This window comes from Haliaeetus leucocephalus, unplaced genomic scaffold (genome assembly GCF_000737465.1).
Source record: "Haliaeetus leucocephalus isolate CR32 unplaced genomic scaffold, Haliaeetus_leucocephalus-4.0 Scaffold555, whole genome shotgun sequence".
Lineage (NCBI taxonomy): Eukaryota > Metazoa > Chordata > Aves > Accipitriformes > Accipitridae > Haliaeetus > Haliaeetus leucocephalus.
In genome coordinates, this window is record NW_010972991.1 from 18,560,694 (window position 1) to 18,579,119 (window position 18,426).

The window sequence follows — 18,426 nt, forward strand, 5'->3', positions numbered from 1 at the left end:
AGGGTTACCAAAACTATATGTTTCAACATGAGTTTGAAATCAAGGGACTTAACAGAGCCTTAAAAAACAGCTGCCAAAAAAAAAAAAAGAAGAAAGAAAAAAGAAAGAAAAGAAAAAACAAACAGACTTTTAAAATGTGTTTGTAAATCAGTTTTTCTTTAATGGGGACAAAATTATGATCCTTATTTTTCATTTTCAATGACTTCCATATCATATTTGCTGAGTTTACAGGTCAAAAATCTGTTTTTTCCAGCTGCCAACCTGCAGCTTCCACCTGAGATTTGAAAGTAAAAAATATTCGTTCTGCCTCATAGGTCATTGCTGGTAATAAAGATTCTGCAATAGGAAATTAGCTGACAATTTTGTTGATGATGTGCAAAACAGAATAGAAGCCAGCTCACCCTCCCAGAGCTCCATGGCTCTGCAGTGCTAACAATAGTAAAAACAGGCTTTTGGTCCGAAAAGTAAGCAGCTCTAATTCCAGGGTACGCAGGGAACAGCTCTGTTGAGTAAGAGTGTGTGCCTTAACGTAGAAACTTTGCTGCCAGTAACTCTGCTTTAAGCCAGCAGCACTCTGCGCTGTGTTACAGCAGCAGGCAGCTGGCTCTGCCTGCCCACAGAGGTGTACCGCCAGCCCCCTGCATCACCAGGCTGAGCTCTTCTCTGCTGGAGGAAAAGGGAAAAAGAGAGCTACCAGGTTTTGGGTGGTAAGGTCCTTCAAATGGAAATGCCAGCGGAGACAAGATGTGCTCTGCTCAGTTGGAATTAGGCACTGGAGCAAACAGGACTCGACTCTCCTGGGTGGCTGCATGATGGCAGGGATTATCTCCATCATGAATGAGAGCTGGTATTTTTCTTTCTTCCTGTCCCTAATAAAGAAACTACAGTCACTTTAAGAAAGATGTGTTCCTTGGCCCGGGATTATTTTTCTTAAGTGATCTTCACATAAAACTTCATCTGTATCAAAGAATCTTCAGAGATTTTAAAGCGGTTGTGGCTCTGTCTGTTATTCCTCCCCACAGGAGAGGGAGAATGTGAACAGGGACTACAAGTCTAAGTTTGTTCACAGTCTGTTCCTTGGGAAGAGCAACTACATGCATGAGCTGCTTGCAACCCCTTACAAGGTTAAAATCTTGCCTGTGGCAAGGATTAGTTTAGTGAAAATGCATAAATAACATGGGTTTGTCTGCAATGATACATTCAGTTGTCTGACTCAGTATTATTACCAAGAATAATTAACTCAGCAATGGCAAAAACACACACGTACACAAATGAGGTGCTGATATTCATGAGATAAATTTAATTTATCATGAACTGTCTCACCTGCCTTCTGCTCTGTATGCCATCTAGGCCACTGAGACTAACGTGAAGCAGCCTGAAATACATTAAGAACCAAATAACCAAAAATACAAATTGCCAGATAAAGGTTTCCTTTCCTCTTCAGAGGTGGAACAAGCATAGGTCTTGGATAAAGGGTATTTAGCGTTGCATCTGGGATAGATTCGATGGGGGAACAGTGCAGGAGAGGGAGGGCTCTAGAGAGAGCAGAATGCAAAATTATGGCATTATGAAACATGGAACAGCTATTTGGGCGTCATTTTAGAGGATTCTTAAATCATAAAATGTTCTCTACTAGGTTGTCTAATTCAACGCATGCAAAATCAGTAGCCTGATTTTAGAAGAGAGTGAAAATATATTCAGAATAAAATAATATTTAAGATTCAGATGCAGAGTTCTTCAGGACTATATTGTTACCCCCAGCATTTTGGAACTAGTTTCATTGGCAAACCCAGTAAAAAATCACAGATGTCTGTCACTGAGGGAAATTAACTTTATCCAGTTTGTTTCTTCCCACAAAAGTAGACAACCGTATCATTCCTTTTGGACATTTGCCAAATCCTTTTGGATAATTGGATAGAGATGCGTTGGAGTTGTGAACAGTTGTATTTCTGCTGTGAACCTACAGTAGCTCTGTTTTGGGTTTTTTTCACTGTGAACCTTGCTTGAGAAATGCCTGCTCTGTGGATTTTATCTTCTCCTTCCTGGTAGGATTCTGAATACAGTTTCATTCTGTGCTGGCTGACAATGTAATGAAGCTATCTGAAGTGACATTACTGGCCACAGGAGGATTGCTGGAGAGATTAGGACACGTATTGCCCTCAAATATCTGCTGACCAAAGTAGGCTGAAGCAGGAGGAGGCCTTCTCGTTGCACCAGGCAAGAAGAGACAGTGGCGCGGTGCAGCACTTCTTATCGAATAAGATGAAAAAGAGGAACCCCTCTCTGCTTTCAGCAGAGGAAAGGAAAACCTTTGCTTCACTTCTGAAAATATTTATAGAAGGGAATAAAAAGACTAGTGGATGTGCATCTCCTGTTACAGAGCTGCAGCCTTGAGTCAGGCAAGAGTCTTTAGACGTCAGATGACAACACTGGGAATTTTGCTGTAGTAAGGCTACAGAATTTGGCCCATTAAAAATGACTAGATTATCCTTCAATTTTCAATCAGCTTTTCCAAGCCAAATTCTTTTTCTTGTTTACATTCATGTAAATCCATAGAGGAAGTAAGATGAAGTCATTAGTCCCTAGGTTACAGTGTTGTAAAATTTTGTTTTTCTAAATTCCATGACTCAGCTTTTAGGGACTTGTTTTGTTATCGTTTTAGCAAACATTCTGAATCCCAGGAAAGTTCATCACCTGGCAGACTTTTTTTCTAAAGGAGTTTAATACTGAAAAGGAATCAAAAACCTCTTAGGAGGTTTTACTTGTGACTGCAAATATTGTGGAGGCACAAGTTTTGCCAAGTGGTTAGCTGGAGGCCAAATTTTGCAAATCCTAAAATCTCCTTTCTACTTGAAAGTACTCCTTTCTACTTGAAAAAGACTCACAATTTGAAGGACTGCTCATGTGAATAGCGATCTGCAGGATTTGGCCTTTTCTGGCAAGGCTGAAATCATGGCTTTGCTGTATGTAGTTAACCTGCATTTTGTTTAAAGGGATCCCATCAGGAAAGTGGAAACAGATTTTTCTTAACTAAGTGCTTACAGTTGAATTTAAAAATGCTGCCCTTGTCAGAGGTTAAACTGTTCCCTGCCTCACTCTTATAAGCATTTTAAACTCTCTACATTAAATACTGTAAATAGGAAGTACAAGGAATGAGAGTAAAATCTAAGCACAAGAAAATGTAAAACAAAAGGGCAGTTTCATTGTCCTTATTAAAATGCATAAAAAGTCCATCCAGCTGCTTGTGTTTAACCAATAAAAAGTATGGTTTCACACCAAAAGAACAATTTATTCTGTGAATTAAAACATTTAGAAGGCCTTATTAACAATGGTGAGCACTTACACACATGAGCAAAGTCAATGACCGTATGCACATGCTTAAGTACTTACTAATGCAAATAATGCTGCAAAAGTGAGGTAAAAAGTATATAGAATAACTGGGCATGGTTCTGGTTAGAAGTTAATCCAAGAAAAGCCCAAAGATCTGAACCACTGCAGTAAAATAAATGGGGCTGTTTATAAATAGAAGTGGCTTTCAAAAAACTAAGCCCAGTTCCTAATTTCCCTAGCATCCCTTTCCGTCTTGTTGGACAGGATTAAAAATTTTGCAGCTTAGACCTATCTCTATTGCTTACTTTCTCGAAGGTCTTGGCATGTTTTCTGTGTGGAGAGAGTTGGAACGTTTTCCCTTGAGGGTGTAGCTAGAAATGTTTATATACACATCACTGAACCTATTGTGCCTCCTGTCCACCATCTCTCAATGTCAATATACTCTACATAACATGATCAGTAATGCAGTGGTGTAATTAGCTACAGAAATCTAACTGTGTGTTAATAAAAGGCCTAAGGAAAACAAAAATCTGTCTTCCAGCAGGAGTGCCTGTCTAAACATTTGTTTGAACCTCCCAGGCTTTACATAAAAATATAGTGCATCTCTTCCCTAACAACACCTATAAATAAATGGACACTGACTTCAGTCAATTTTTACTTTTTAAAAATTACTCACTGGCTTATCATTCTGCTTTTCTTCTACTTATTTTATTGTTTCTACCTTTCTCTACCTTGCCCCACAGTTTCCTTTAGTTTCTTACCACTGTTATAGATTTCCTGTACAAATTCTGTTGTATTTCCTTTTCCCTACTAATTTTCTCCTTTTAAATTCTAATTTTTTACTCTATTTTCAGTTTGCATGTCACTTCATTTCCTCTACCCGGCAAGTTCTTCTGATTCTATATTCTGCTTTTCTTTTGTTCCACTTTTTGTAGTGTCTCTCCTGACTGTCCTTGCTCTGTTTTATTCACCTCCACATCCTTCTTCTCCCTGAGTCTCTACTCCCCTTTTCTAGATGGTGCTCCCCTTCACTGCACTCTTTATGTTTATATCACACCTGTACTTGGAAATCCTGACTGAATGGTATGGAAATATCTCAGGCAAGCCCAGGAGGGAAGTTGCTTTTATCATGTTTCCCTGCAAAAGTGTGAAGACAATCAACTGCATGAGGAATGGCAGAGAATTTCCCTTAACATGGCAAAATCTGTGAAATTTTAAGAGATGGGATTTTTTTTGGTAAGTAAATGGGGCAGTTTGAACACCAGCCAGCCACAGTGATTCATAGGTAACAGCTAGAAAAAGCTACTTTTTGAGGGGCTTGTCAAGGCAATGAAGAAAAATTTTGTCCAAATTAAAAAAAAACCAACCACAAAATCATGAGAGAGGTAGCAAGCAACTGAGACTGACTGTAAGCACTTTTCTGTCTCTGCAGTGCATTTTACACCAATGTAATAACCCCCAAGCAGAAAATCCTCACCCTAGAAAATTCCAGCTTACCAAAAGCAATTTTAAAAATTGACTCTATGTTCTTTGTATTTCTTCAATGTCCTCACACTATTTCTTCCTTTTAACTTTCTTATCTTTTTCTCTTTTAAGATGTTTCCTCTTAAAATATGCAACAGTTTGTTTCCCCTGCTTTTCTCTTCTGCCTTTTGTGTGTTGTCCCTCCCTGGGATCCCTCTCTGGATCACTCCTATCACTATTTCTCCTTCCTGTGTTCTTCAGTCTGACTCTTTGTGTGCTCTCTTTGTGTTAATCTTCTAACCCAGATGTTTCATCATACTTTCAACACCGTAGAGGTCTTCTGTGCTAGCTTCTTCCCACGCTACAAATTATATATTTATGCTCTGCTGACATAGCCGCAGAAACTGCCTCTCTTTCTCCTTCTTTCACTTGCATGCACTCTCATTCTCTCTTATGCACATTGCACCAGCACTTCAAAACTAAAACAAGTATGTAGATACGTGAAGATTCCCCCAATATGTGTTTGTACATGCAGGCTCCACAAATCTATTCAAACCCTGCTTACAGGCTCTATGCCAGACCCGATTTATGTGGGAATTGTAATACAACCTCCTACTGAAACTCATGTTCAACCTCTCTTCAGCACAGGTACCCCACTTTCTTCTAGATCATTTTTCACATGTGCACAGAACCTCTTTGTCACATCTTTTCTCCTTTCCTGATTGATCTATCTTCAGATGACTTTTTTAAATAAAGAGGTTCAGGTTTTGAGTGATGAGGTATCAGCTAGACTGAAAGTAGTTGGGTAAGCGTTGCGGCGGACAGGTTTGCTCCTTTAGTTTCGAAAAACTCTCCTGGTTTTTCTCAGAAGAGGGGTTTTAGGTTTTTATTCCTGAAAGGAACAAGGAACATCTTTGTTTTGAAAAGTAGAATTTTGGTAGCAGCTTGCTGAGCAACTGGCCTGGACCAGTATCCTTACTTGGCCTTGGGAGAAAGCTCATTTGACTTTGCAGAGGACAGTATTTATAGCATGCTTTTGTCACACTTGGTTTTAGGCTTTTGTGCTTGCCCTCAGGCAAGTCAGAGGAGAAACTAAAAACTAAGAAAAGAGCAGTTTCATGACAGAAGTGAGGTTTCTCAAAGCAGTGCAAGGAAGGACAACCATAACTGTCAATTCTTATGTGACTAATGACTGAGGTGTAAATGGTACAATGCTACCAGCCCCTCTCAGGGCTGGCTAAGTGGCACAGAAAGCCTCAAAGACTCTACAAAGAGCCTGATTTTATCAGGACTTGAGGAAAAATATTTTACAACTTTTCTCCAGGTAACCTCCCCTCCTTTTGCCCACCCATCTAAGGACAATACAGAGATGTGCCTTCCAGCCTTTGTGCTGGAACAGTTTTTTGCAGTCTACCTAATGTACTGAAGGTCAGCAGAGCACTCTCAGCATTACAGCTACCTTTCCAATCTACATTGCATGAGAAGGAAAGGCAAGCACTCACAGAGGTCATGGTTCAGTCCAGCTGGGCCCTTAGTCTACGTGACCGGTGAGCCAGAGCTTCAGCATATAGCACACATCAGCTACTCAGTGAAGTTACAGAGGAAGTGTTTCAAAGTGTACTTTGCCAACAGCCCTTCAGAATTGTGACTCTTGGCCTCTGTAATGTTCCCCTTGCCAACACCCTCTTGGCTCCCATGAGACTTTCCCTTGTTGATCACCGATGCGCTTAAAAGCAGAATCGTGACTAAAGTTTATTGGACCTGTTTGTTGCCCTGTGTTTTCTCTGTTCAGTGCCTCCACCACACAGCAAAACTGTGTGATCCAATCCACACGTGTTGCTTTCAGCCCTCAAGCTGTTCTCAGGCTCTCCAGTCAACCTAATACCAACCTAGCTTACTCCTCAGCTTCATTGGGAAATTTTTACAAGAAAAAAGGAGATTCAGCTCTTCAGTCTGCATTTAGATATCCTGGTGTGTGTGTGTGTGTGTTTGGTGTATCCCAGGGTTTTGGTTCCTCAGGTTAAAACTGGGAATCTGGTTAAAACACAAGGCAACTCTCTTCTGGACAGCGTGCCTAAGTTTCTTTCTGATGGAAATGGAGGTACAATGGAGCTGAGGAGGAAAGTGATATGTAGTGAGAGCCCAACTTAATATGGGGTTCCTGTGCAGATATGTTGCTTGCTTAATTTCAGGAACTCCAAAATGTTTCCAGGGCCATCAGTTTAGAGGTAACCTTAGCTCATCACGCCAACCAGGGAGGCTGTCACTGCCCGTCAGCAAGTAATGTTGAAAAACTTGCACCTTACTTATGCCCCGGGAACGTCAGAGTGTTTTCTGTCTTACAAATAAAGCAGGAGTAGGAAGTAGGATAGACTTGGACAGCAAGTCTGAGAGCCAGTGCTTGTCTTACAGCCAACCTATGGTCAGTCTTTGGTAATGATTGGACTAAACCGTCAATTAAATGTTTGTATCATTTCAGAATGAAATATCAGCCACGTTCTAAGCATCTAGTTATTATTTGCATAAAATGATGTCACATCCTTTTTACAGTCACCTAATTTCTCTTATGGTAAGCAGTTTCCAGGCTAATTCACCTGTATGCCAGTTATGCCACAGAACAGACTCTCATCCAGTGGGTTTTGTTCAGGGCTTGATACTGCTTTGGTTTAAAACCTGCATAGTAGCAGCTTCCTGCTGTATTATGTGTGTGAAAAAGCAGGTACACGCAATGTCCCTGAAGTCTGAACTCACAGAAAGCCCCACAAAAGCATTGTTTATCCTCATGCGTTAAATAATGTCCAGGAGCCTAGGACATGTCTACAATGCTGATGAAGAAACTTCTGCCTGAGCTGGCGTGGGTTGATAAGCAGTAGAAATGTGCCTGAACGAACGAGTTTTGCCTTACGCCATCCTGCTGCCAGACCCTGTCTAGCTCATTTGCACAGCAGTGATCTGTGCCATGCCAGCTTGCTGACGTGGATCACTGCTGGGCTCAACGTGGAGACAATGCTAACGAGTATCTGACTCTCAGGGAGTGGTGGTGGGCAGGAGCAGGAGATGCTGAAGAGGGAAGGAAGGCTGACTGCTGTCTAATATTTTCCATTACATTCTCATTTTATATTATCATCATCTTATTTACATATATTTTTATTACTTATGTTTATGCTTTTCCATACTATTTTCTTGCCTTTCTCTTAATAGATTATGAGAAATATCTATTGATATTTCTTCCAAGACTCTTGAATACATGGGAAACCCTTGGTGCAGCTATTGGAGAAAGGTGCTATAGGAAGAAAACAACTTCAGCATGATGCTGCCATCACACCTATTAGGGAACATATCTCACACCTTTAAATGTAATGCCTATAACCAATAGGCAAGCATATAATATGATGCCATTGAAACAGAACGGAGGCATTGCACTGAAGACAGAAATATTCCATAGCTTTTGTGTCAAGGTCACTCATATCAACAGGATAAAAACATGCGCTGGGAAGAGTGTCTTGTGATACAGTTACGTGTGTATGTTTAAGGGCAGAAAGTCATAAACAACTTTAAACAAAAGCTTCTGACACTGCAAAACTAGACTACTTCTGTATATACAGAATTAATTTTTAGCCAGAGCAGTCCTGCAGCATGAAAACCGAGAAAATGAGCAAGAACTACTCTGACAGAAAATCCAGCTATATACCATTTTTAACCAGGGATTAAAAAAAAGTGAGCTTCTACCCAATGTATGTGCGAAGTGGATAGTTTTCCTTTTTTTTTATTCTTATACAGCTGGTTTCAAGGCAGGGATTTGGAAAATATATGAAAACAAACTTTGCAAGACAAAGATTTACAAGTGCTTGTGTCTAGCTTTCTGATAGGGTAGCCAGACATCAGGGAAAAACTTTGCTTGCCTCTCAATAATATTGGAGCTATCAAGATGAATCGGTCATAGAAGATAGTGTATGTAAGGGCAGCTGGATGACTGAAAATAGAAAATCTTGACAATAAAGCAGAGCCATTTTGGAAGAGAATTCTGTATCTGGAGAGCCAGAGGCATAGCAAACTGGCCAAACTATATCAAGGGTATCCAGGAACCTGGTGAGCAGATGTGAGACATGGGGAAATGTGGTCCAAACAGCAAAAGAGACTATGAAAAACTGCAGCATCCCTAGCAGGCCTCGGAGCATAGTAGGAATGGACCTTTTGAGAAAATGCACCACAAGAAGTAACAATTTTGACCTAGAAGTTACTTACACAGTAAATATTCATACAACTCTCGCAAATGCAGATGCAAAGTTAAAGCACTGTCACAGCTGAGTGTAAGCTTAGCCCATATTACTTTGTTTTCACACTGCTTGTTGTGAATTGAGACTGTTTCCCTATTGAAAAACAGTAACTTAACGCAGAAGTGTGTTAACTTGGGTGCTTGCATCACCTGCACACAGTATGAGACTGTATCTCTGCAAAAAGCAAAGAAAACATATAGCCAGCCATTCCTGAATAAAGAAATCCAAGCCTGAACAGCATCTTGAGGCTGCACACAAAGTTGTCTGCATATTTCTGCACCCATAGCCACAGCACCACTGTCACTAGTGGTGGTGAGAGGATAAGGAAGACCAGTGCATATGAAAAGGTGAGAACTCACTACCACCAAAAACCTGACTGCCTTCTAAACGGGAGACCTGTTGTAACTGGGGATCTCCCCAGGACAAACTGTGATCTTGAAAAAACTCAGGGCATTGAAGAAGCAAATTCTTGTTGATATAATACAGCAGTGGGTAAGCATGTGTTTCTCTGAGACACTGTTACAACACCAGGACATTGCATTGCTAGGAAGGATAGTAAAATCTACCTCCACTGAGATGTGATCAGCACTACATTGAGAAACTACAGCCACCTGAAGGACTGAGTGCGAGACAGCCTTTTGGCACTATCAGAAGATAAACACTCATTAAACTCCTACGGGGTATATCCAAGACCCTGTGCTACAGCACAGCGTGGAGCAACACTTCTCCAAGCCCTGAGGAAAATATCTTAGATCCCACACATAGTTAAGAAAAGAGAAAGAGAGAGATGAGTGTGTTAAAATATGCACGATGCTAATGACTTTCAAACTTCAAGGGTGTGTAACAGAATGCTAAGCATATAAATTGGCCATGGTATTTGCACTTAATTTTGGTATCTCAAATAAATGCAGTAAATGGGATATTAGTATAAATATATTGCCTATGGTGACATTGTCACAGGGTAATTTACTGTATAAAATATGTCCATCCTTACCCTGTACTGTTGGCTGATATCAATAATATGTATGAACTGAAGGCCCATCTATGCTGCCACAGTAAACACAATGCCAGTATCAGCAGCGATACCTACATCAGCTTTAATCTAAATATTTCATCCAAAAAGAGTGACTATGCACAGCAACAAGGTTTAGCACAAGCTTCTCTAATCTCCCAGGGGTGAGTGGTTGGTTTATGTAGGTGCCCATGCAAGTCACAAATTACTGATGACATTGTCTGAAGTGGTGTGAGGATGCTTCCTCATTCTCCAACATGAAGCATAAAATGACTTTGAGGAGGTGCTTGGTCAGAGAAGACAGCATGCAAGGCTGAAGGAACACTGCCAGGCTATTGAAATGTCTTGACTCTCTCTCTACCCTTGCTTAAAAACTGAATGATCCCAAGCTTTTCCTGTCATGTAGATTTGGAGAAATCTGCCTCCAAGCATCCCTTTGCCTCCCCACGTGCTCCTTCCTTATAATCTCCTGGGACCAGTGATGCTCAGGGAGAGGATGCTTTCTCTCTTCTCTTCCCTTTGCCAGTTGATTTGCTCTGGAGTGGAGCACCTGAAGGTCAACCCTTTTGCTCCACAAAGCACTAAAGATGTTGCGCACAGCCACATACATAGACATATATGAGAGAGTCAGGCAGTGAGGGGAGTTCTTTCCTGCACTCATGCCCAGCTATATTCAGCCTGGATATAATTTGGTCCCACATAAGGAAGCTAATCTCTTCCGATATATTTTTTTTTTTAACTTCTAAATTACTCATAACATTTAAAAAATTTGACTTAACTTCTGAATGTTGAAGGTCAGTAACCTGCTGAATGTAACCTCTCAATGAGCACTGCAGCCAAAAGGGATCCAAGGGATCCAGGAGCACGTACAAAGAGTGAGGAAGATGATGTGACTGCTACACTTAGCATTGGTAGGACTCATGATGGACTACAGTCCATTCCTGATGTTTACAATCCATAGAGGATGCTAATAGATTACACAGACTATGGAGAAAAGCCATGGCACTCATTAAAGAATCTGAAAACATGTTTTATAGCAATAGACTCAAAGAGTTTAATCTGTTGTTTTAAGAAAGAAGACGCTGAGATGAGATGATCACAGACCATAAGTATCAATGGCAGGGATATGATTTTGATAAATGAGAGTTAGTCTAGCAGACAAAGGCGTAATAAGATTTAATTGCTGGAAGCTGAATCAAGGCAAATTCAAAATAAAAATAAGGCACAAAAATGTAAGGGCAAGAATAGTTATTCCTTGAAACAATTCACTAAGGGTTGCTGTGGGCTCTCCGTCACTGGAAATATTTTAATTGAGACTGGCTGCTTCTCTAAACTTTGTGCTCCAGTTCAAACAGGAATTAGTTCAGGGAAGTCCCATGGCTTGTATTAGAAAAGAGGCCAAGCCAGATGATCACAGTGGTCCCTTCTGACTTCATAATTTATGAGCTCTGATATAATCAGACCCTAGCACAATATAGCCATAGGCAAAAACATTTCCTATTCATCACAGATTATTCTGAGAAATGTTAACATCTTCTCATTATTTCATCAGGATAAATCAGGCATTACAGTTTATGGCTGTATTAAGCTGGTAAAACACAACTGTAGTTTCATGTGTCTTTAACTCATTACCTTAAAAAACCTCAAAACATTTATCCGGCTCATCCTAACTATTCAGCATAAAAAGCATTTAAATGTTGAGAACAATGAGTTCAGGCTCCAATACCGCTGAGCTGTCCTTCAGTAAGAACACACAACATGTATCCTAATAAATGAGCAACCCTAAAGTAAACCCTGCATCACTATCACCTGGATGTAACTACACCTAATGTCCCCTTGATCTTTGCACAGAACTCTCATTGCGTACACAGCAAGAGCAGTAAATGGCTCTAAGGAGGTAGATACTGTTTCACAAAAAGGTTTAAGACAAACACAGACAGCAGAGAAGTGCTGATTTAGTAACAGAATATTTTACAGCAAAGAAGGTCACAAATTGGCAGCATTAAAGGTTTTATTTTGGTTACTTGACAAGTGCGAATAAATGCTGTACAGAACAGGTAGTCAAGTGCCAGCAATATTTTTCTTTTGAAAATGTTATCTTCACTTAGATCTTCTTCAGTAGAATATCATCAGTCAATCATAAAGCTGGCTGTTCCAGCCAAATACTTTTACCATTACACAATCCTGTGTGAATACTGGGTTCACGCAGTGGAGACATAATCCTGCAAACCCTGAAGAAGATAATATTTTCTAATCCAAAAAGAGCCCATTTCCCCTTTATAGATTAGGAAATTAATCTCTTCAGAAAGTGGCTTTTAAAACAAGCGCAATTCCTATTCCAAATAGATTGGCTTAACTAAATTTACAGAGTTGGACCTTCCATTATTAGGCAGAAAGACAGACAAACAGCTTATCTCCAGCATGTTTTTCATGCACAATGAAGACAGTATCTTGTGATCAGATTCACAGAACACATCTTTTTAACTAATGTCCAATTTTTAGAAATCAGATAGCTAAGAGCGAGCAATGGACTTAACGGTGACTTTAAGCAGAAAATAGAAAGAAAATTGTTGGAATACCACATAGCCAGTTGTGTCACATTAGCCACTGATTCACACCAGCTGAGTTTACCTGGACTGTCCAGATCAGACTGTTTGTTGCTTATGTATTTAAAGTTCATGACTTCTCTTTAAAAATTAAAATTATATTTTTCATAGTCATAACAAAAGAAATTTCAAAAGCGCTGTGGAGTCTCATCAATCACCTTTTCTTCAGAGCTAGATCATATTTTAAATGACGGTAAGTAGATGTCACATAATGTTGCCACAAAACATTTACATGCTTATCATCAGCAACACAGGCGATTAAAAAAGCAAGTAGATTGACTTAATGAGCTGACAAGCAGCAACTTGTGGATGAAGTTTAAGTATGCTACAGAATTACCAGCAAGGCTCAAAACGGATAGTATCTTCTTTGGTTTTGTTATTTTTCAGTCGTCCTGACTGCATCTCTACAGTCACATCCTCCAAATCTTAATCTTCTTCTGGCTGCCTATGACACTTTCCCCCTGCCCTCTCCTCTAGACATCCTCCTTCCATTCCTGACATTGTCTCTTCTGTGTTTTGCCTTTTTCATTAGGTTGAATTACTTTTTCCTCTCACTGTACATTTACCTAATTTATACTACTTGAATTCAGCTTAAAACCACTGAAAGCAAGGTCAACATTTTATCCTATTCTTCATAGCACACAAATGTCATGACTTGAGTTGTACCTTCTTATTTTTCATCCCCTAACTGGTACTTAGACAAAGAAAATGTACAGTAAATATATTACCAATAGATGTAATGTAATAATTTGAGCACAAGAAGATTAGATTAATGGTTTTGATATGGGCATTGCCTTTTGGGAAAGAAGTTGTGTTTGCGGTACAGCTTTTGATTGCCAAAGATGCATGGATTGACCTGCATACACCAACTAACAATCATGTTGTTATGCACTATCAGAATGAAAAAAAAATCTATTGGCTGAGAAAAGAAATGAAAGACTATTCATTTCAATCCCAAGGAAGAAATAGCAAAGCAACCTAAATGAAAGCAAAACCCCTGAAAAGAGTATTGCACCTCTGAGAAGATGAAAGGGGGATGTCAGTGATATCTTATGATTTATAATAGCTTTGCAGTTGCAGGCTGTGGTGTGTGAATGTGATGTGTTTTCCTAATAAGAGGAATAAGTGCTCTGAGTTGATCCTTAAATAAATGTATAAAGTGCTGAAAAGCACGAGCACAGAGTATGGCTTCAGAAGTGTAAATACAGATATGAAATGACTGCTCTTGAGTGCAAGAGGCTGGGTGATAGAACAATGACAATGAAATAATAGTGTTCCTTAAAGAGTTTACTGTCTAGTGACAAGAAAACGAACATACTGTCTTCAATTCTACACTCCCTCTTTCTTTCTTCCTTTTATCATCTTGCCAAAATTGTTTGCTTTTGAAAAATAATGAAGATTTTTTTTTAAATAACAACCCTCCTTATACCTTAATACGTTGCTTCATTTCTTCAAAGTGCTCAGCAAACATTGCTAAGTCTTCCTAACAACATAATTCTAAAATATTACTATGAGATAGAGAAACTGAACCCTGGAGATGAAATGACTCAGATGGGGTCCTGTATTCAAAGCTTCTAAGTGGCACTGTTGCACAAATAAGGATTATATTAATAAACAATGCCGTTAAATAGCTGGTAGTGGAATCAAAGGTGGAACACAGGATTCCCAGCTGCTTCTTCTAACATTGTGGACCACACAGCCCGCCTGTAGAAATCCATTTAATAGTATTCTTCTTCTTCAGTATGTTCTTACTTTGCTGTATGAGCCTCTTACCAATGAGTAATCGATTCCTGAGCTATCAGTTTAATAAGTTACACATTATGCCTCACTTGCACATTTTATCAAATGGGATCTATGATCCATTCTAAACACCTTATGCGCTTGGAGTATGTTGGGAATGCAGTGTGTCCTGGAGAGATCCAAATACTGCTGGATGCTCCATGACTCCAGCAAACGAACATGATGGTCTCCACAACTTTCTGACTAGGAAAATGTCCCTATATCAGAAAAACTGGTTCCACAATTGACAAACCAAACTGAAAGAATGAAGACTGCTAGGTCACTCAGAGTCTCTCACTAATATCAAAGTTCCTTTCATGATCACCCTGAAGCAAACTTAAGGGACAACGTGAGTCCATTTTGCTGTAACTGCCCATGCTTTACTTTTTCTTTAAGGAAAGCTTTTAACCTATGAGCAACTTGCAGAAAAAGCAAATTTACAACACCCTTACTCTCACTTACCCAAATACCTAAGGTTCAGGTTTGGCCCAAGATGTCAGTAATAGGCAAAAATAATACAGTTTGTAGGAGTACATCAGAACAGGACAAATACTATAGAACACCGATAGAATACAGTAGAATGTGTAGAGCTATGTATTCCATACTATGGGATAGTAATGTTTTCTGAAAATATGTTCGTCAGCTGGGTCATCCTCACACAGATAATTTCTTCTATAATTGCTTTTTGAACATCTCAGAAAGTTTTTCCAGAAAAATCAATTATTTGTAAAAATGTCTGATAAGAATATTTTTATATGTGACTGCTCTGCACCTTTGGTGACTTTACCAAAAATTTAGGCACTCCTGGGCATATAGTTAATAGGAATCTATGCCTTTCTGCTAACTCACTGAAATACCAAATCCAGCATTCTGGATTTGGAACACTCCCTTGAGGACTTTGTGACCATAAACCAATAAACGGATTACATTCATTCACATGGTTTTTTTCCCATCTGTGACAGATAATGTGGCATGCCACAACTAAGGTAAAATGCGATGGTCAAAATGCAGTTTCTTTCATGCCGTACAATTCATCAAGAAGCATCAAGATAGATGCCAAGACTTTCAAAATCTTGAATCAAATGCAGAGGCTGAACCCCAGAGGTTTAAATAAGGACACTGACATTTTTGAATATCTGGATGGGGACATCACTGTAACAGAGCAGGAATACTCACAGCCCAGCTGCAAATGGGTAAAAATTGCACTGAAAGCAATCAGCTTGGGAGTATGAGGCAAGAACTCCCACAGTTTTCTTTCCTCCTCCCCCAGCCAGCAATAAAAATCCCACAAAACAGAAAAAGTTCCTTTTAGTTTGGATTTTAGATGTTACAAAATAGGTATGTCACTTTTATACAGTGTCTGATGTATTAAGTCTCAAATAACACAAGAATTCTTATATAACCCGGTAACCAGTGGACTCAATTGTTTATAATATGCCAACAGTAAATGCGGGAGGAATTTATAATCATATTTTCATGGGGAGTAAGCCAAAACCCCTTCTGCAACTCAAACAAACTGCTTCACTTTTTCATTTTGGACAGGTTTAAAACACAAAGAGATATGACAACATGTCAGATAAATTTCTCTTGTGGCATTTTCCCCATAGGGGTGACGCAAAGAGAAGTCAGAAGATTAGCTTATGTCCAGTGTGTATTTTATGGTTACTATACAGGTGGATGGTTACAATACTCTGATGACAAAACCTCTACAGAAAAAAAATTATCAAAAGTTACTTCACTAGCTACATTTTTCTATTCTTCTTGTCAATTCTTCACTTTTTTCCTCTTCTCAAAATGTTCTTTTCTTTCTCAGCATATCTCTCCAGTAGACTTTGGTTTTTTTCTTTCTTTCCTGCCTCTTTTGGACTCCCTCAACAATGGAAATTAAGTGGGGTTGACTGAATTGGTTCAAACACAATAGAAATACAATTCCAGTGCCTGGAACTTAAAGACAGATTTCCCCTGACTGATGTCTGCTAGTCCTTGCTGTTTTGAGACAGTATTTTAAAATTATTCCTCAGATGTTTCTTCTTCAAATGAAATGGTCCCATTCTCAGTAGGTAAAGAGGCAATACCTTCCTAATTTCCTTGCTGTTGGCCATCAGCTGTTTTTCTCGTAGGCTTCCCTCCTTCACCCACTCCCATCTCTAGCCTGAAGTTTCTCTTAGAAGAGATTTCACCTAGGAATGTGCTTGAGCACCCCAAAAGCCAGTCCATGCCCCTCTAAATGTCCCAGGGCCAGCAGGACAGTGTTCATGCATTGGCTTGTCTGCACTAGGATTTATAACATGGTAGCATTGCAAAAACAGATGTCTCCTCTTCCTTTCAGCCAGGGTCATTTTTAGACACAAGCTGCCCTGGGGCTCACAGGGAGAGGAAAGCAGCCCTCCCTAGAGCCAAACCAGGCACTTTGCCGGGGAGCAGGACAGGAGCAGAGGCGATGTCCCTCAGGCACACACGTGCTGACTGGAGCAGTGAGGTAGGGGAGAGTTGGGGACGATGGCAGGAAAGGCTTTTTGTCAAGGTGCAGCAGTCTAGCTAAGGAAACATGAAAGACTGCATGGTGGCCCATCTACTTGCAGCCTGGTGGGCCTTTTTGGGGGTCCTCTGCTTGGTATGGTCCCCTGATACCTTCCTGATTTACTTGTGAGCCCTCAACCCTCACACTCCTGCCCTTTTTTGCCTTTGCTCCTCATAGTTGTTTTCTTTTTGTTAGTCCTTTCTCCTCCGGGGAGGTCTTGACACTTTGGTTAGCCCATTAATGCCCTAACCAGCCCTGAGCTGAGACTAACAAAAGCTTCCCTGCTCTCCCATTCATTTCTACTCAGAAGGAAGGGAAAAAGGGTTGACACCCCGGGGAGGGAGAGGGTGGAAACAGCGATCCGACCAAGGCACAGCTATAATTTCAGTCTGTGAATGTGGGTTGTAATGGAGAAAATTAAGATGCTGTTTTTCCCAAGCCCTGCAGGCAGGCCAGTCTGGGGACACACTGGAGAATGTTCTCTTCACATGGAAACATTTCACAGATTCCTACTGACACTGATTCCTCTCCCAAAGTTGAAACCCTACTCTGGCTCAACACCTATGTTTATGCTATAGCTTTAAACACCAAGATCTCAGCTCAAAGTGGTGCAAAACTGCCAGTTTTTTCCTTGGTTTAGGGCAAAGCAACCCTTTCTGCACTTGGGCAAAGGCGCTTGTCTTCAGTGATGAGGCTAAGATATTTGTGCTTGAAACATTCTTGGTAATACAACTTCAAGATGCTTGGCACAGCTGAACTCCCGTGAAAGAATCTGATGCAAGAAAACAGACAAAAGCTGCAACGTGGTTGAAGGGAATTGCAGAGATTGGATTGAGGACAGGATTTGGCCTCTACCACTGAACATTCATGAGGCCAAACATGATATGGAAACTGTTTCAGTAAAGTGTACTCCACAGAATCAACATGCCAGGAAGCCTGAACAGCTTCATTTATCACTGTTCCACTGCTGGTGCTTGTCTTTACACAGGGTTGTAACTTTTTCCATTAAATCCCATGTCTGACTCTCAGTCCCTACTGATTTCTAAGGATGCAGAAAGATGTTTATAACCAAATCTGTGTATGATTCCTTTTTTAAAAGAGGTACATCCTTAAAATCCTTCTGACCAAGAACATAAGAGTTTGGATGTTGTTCTGAAGCCATTGAGAGCAAATGGAAAATTATTTGCTGCAGATATGGGTGGTGAACAGGAATACTAAACATGAAAAATACTGTCTTTAGTATAGAAGAGTGTCTGTGGTGGTACCCGAGCTTTACAAATATGGAGAGAACTATGGAAAACTTGAGACTCTTTGATATCACAGAACAAAATTAGTCAAGGATGTAGCTGTTTTTTCACTCTCCATCTCCATCTGATTCCCACAGTGTTTCTTTGAAGTAGCCCAAATGCCACTAGCTAGAAGAGCATTCCACCATAT